We start from the raw sequence: 3,179 nt of genomic DNA on the forward strand, positions 1-3,179 counted from the left end.
TGCTATGATTGTGGACACTACAAATATTAGTGCAGGGAGATCAGGCGAACAGTAGTTGCAGAAGCGGCGAACCGAGAGGCCGGAATGACCGCCCCATCAAAGAGGCTCTGCACATATGACCTGTTGATGCAACGTGCGTCCGGGACCGCAACTCATCCCAGTGCTATCTTCTATCACCGCGGACATCGCGCCATGAGTCGTGGCAGCTATCATCGCGCCATGAGTCATGGCAGCTATCATTCCAGCCATGAACTGGGACCAATGAAATGCCTATATATATCGCTTGCCCGCGAGCAGAGCAGTTGAGTGCTCTGTTTTTTTGTGAGAGGTGTGTTGTGCTCTAGCTCACCTCCTATGCACATGAGGTATTCGTTGAAATGCCCGAGCCACACTTAAGCTTTCTCCTCTCGAAGCTCCTTGTCCAAACTCAATTTTCCTCGAGATTTGTCTAGGTTTGGCGGTCTGTCCCACTACAAAAAAAGACACATCCGTGACACTTTGGGCCAAACGATTTTTTTCCTGTCATACTTATGACACTTCTATGGCAATAATTGTGACAAAACCCAGTATCATCATATATGTGGTGGGCTCCTACTTCTATGACAAAAAATCATGACATAAAATGGGCTTTTCGTCCTGGGCGGGCCGGAGACGCAGCTGCATGACATTCTTTAGGCCGTCCATAACGGAAAAAACCGTGGTAGAAGCGATGGCGAGGAAAATATCGGGGAGTTCCCGGTTACGTTGGGTGGTTGGAGGCGAGCGATGCGCGTTTCTCTCGTACCGTACACGCGTGAGTGCGAGGCGTTGGTCTCTAACTGAACACGAGCGGGGCGTTGAGCTCTAACTGAACCTGAGCGATTGCACTGCAGGCTACGCGTTACTGAACCCGAGCGATCGAGCGATTCCTTCACTACTGATGCTAACTGAAGCCGATCGATGCTGCCTCTCGATGAACAATGAGCGTTGCTGGGGGGGTTGAACGAACAGCGAGCGTTGCTGGGGGTTTGCATGAACAGTTCCCGATGGGGGTGGATGAATAGGACGCCGTGTTGTTGCCTCTGGATAAACAGGACCCCAATCGATCGAGCCGGTTGGGGCTGGATGAACAGGACCCCGTGGAGGGCTGGATGAATAGGATGTCCCCGTGGAGGGCTGGATGAACAGTAGCCGGTGAAGGGCTGGATGAACAGTAGCCCGTGGAGGGGTGGTTGAACAGGACCCCGTGGAGAGGGCTGGTTGAACAGTAGCCGGTGGAGTAGCGCGCGGTGGAGGCTGGATGAACAGGAACCCGTGGATGAACAGTCGCAGGTGGAGGCTGGAGGAGGTCGAGGTGGTTGAACAGTAGCCCGTGGAGGCTAGAGGAGGTCGATGGTGGAGATGAACAGTATCCCTTGGAGTCCCGTTTTGCGGTACGCCACACCCCTCCCGATGAACAGGACCCCCGTTTTGACCGTAGCGCTCAAACACAAGTCCGTTTCCTCCGTTTTGCATTATGCCACACCCCTCCCAATCAACAGGACCTCGTTTCGACCGTAAGAGGTCCAACAGAAGTCCGTTTCCTCTGTTTTGCGGTATGCCAGACCCCTCCCGATGAACAGGATCCCGTTTCGAACGTGGCCGGCCGAACACAAGGATGTTTGCTCCGTTCTGCGGTACGCCAGGCCTCGTTTTCATCGGCTGTTCCGTCCAAGCCGGTTGGCTCCCACGCGTTCCGTTGCCTCTTGATGAACACGACGCATTCCGTTGCCTCCCCATGAACACAACGATGACGCAGTTTCTCCGTTTCGACCCAGCCACGTACACGAGCCTTGGCCGTACGTATGCGTGAGTAGGCGTTCGAAACCCCGCCCGTATGTACGTACGTGGCCGTATTTACTTTCTTGTACCCTGGCCGCTGTACGTACGTGTACATGCTAAATGCGCGCCTCTACTACGACACGTACACACCTCTACATCGACCAGTATGTACGTACATGTTCGCGACCAGAATGACAACGCTACGTATGCTTTGACCAGGTAGGTCCCGATTGTCAGGCAATTCCTTGCGTGCGAAGATGTAGCTGGTGGGTCCCAGCAGTCAGTGGGGCGAATAATTTTTTTTGCCCGTAATATGCACGAGCTTCCTTGCGTGCGAAGATGTAGCTGGTGGGTCCCAGCAGTCAGGGGGGCGAATCATTTTTTTCCCGTAATATGGACGCACTTCCTTGCGTGCAAAGATGTAGCTGGTGGGTCCCAGTAGTCAGGGGGGAAACGTTTTTTCGCGAAATAGGTGGCCCGTCCGGTGGGTCCCTGCTGTCAGGTGGAGGAATAATTATTCTGCGCGTAATAAGAAGGCACTTCCTTGCGGTCGCCGTGGACCCAGCTGTAAGCCTCTCCATGTACAGTACTCTTCTAATGGAAGTCGTTCCTTGACCACGTTGACCACGCCGCGTCGGGAGCACCAGGGCGGTGGATGACGACGAGGCCTAGGAAGGGGACGACGCTGAGCCGGGGAAGACACGATAGTGGAAGCTCGCTCGGAGAGGAGTACGAGGGTTCACTGGTTCGGCTGCGGTGTGAGGCTTCTGATGACTCTCGTTTGTTGACCACATTGACCACACTGTGCCGAGCGCACCAAGGCCGGTGGACGATGAAGAGGCCCCAGACTAGAACGACCCGAAGATGGGAAAGACACGGCAGTGGAATCACAGATGAAGAGGAGTGTGAAAGTTGACTGGTTTGGGTGCGCGGCAGCACTGCCACCCACGCGAGACAGGAGCAAGAACAGAGGTTGAAGAAGGAGCACGGCTGTTGGATTAACATCCAACAGTCCAGCTGCTAGAATCATTTGTTGATTAAGTTGATAAAGCCCAGCATACATGTCTGCTTAGTAGGCCCACAAGTCAGCCACCAAATCTTCCGGGTCCCAGCTGTCATCGGGAGGAATAGTTTTTTTTTCATAACAAGGAGGCACTTTCTTCCGTGCGAAGATACAACCGGCGGGTCCCAGCTGTCAGGGGGAGGGAACAACTTAACAAGGAGGAACTTTCCTTACGTGCGACCATGGACCTCGTGTGTCCCACCCATCAGGCTCTCACATACAGTCCTTTTCTGATGACTCTCGTTTGTTGACCACGCCGCGCCGAGCGCAGCGAGGCGGTGGATGAAGGCGAGGCCCCAGACTGGAACGACCCGGA

The sequence above is a fragment of the Triticum dicoccoides genome, unplaced genomic scaffold (assembly GCF_002162155.2).
Source record: "Triticum dicoccoides isolate Atlit2015 ecotype Zavitan unplaced genomic scaffold, WEW_v2.0 scaffold26954, whole genome shotgun sequence".
NCBI lineage: Eukaryota > Viridiplantae > Streptophyta > Magnoliopsida > Poales > Poaceae > Triticum > Triticum dicoccoides.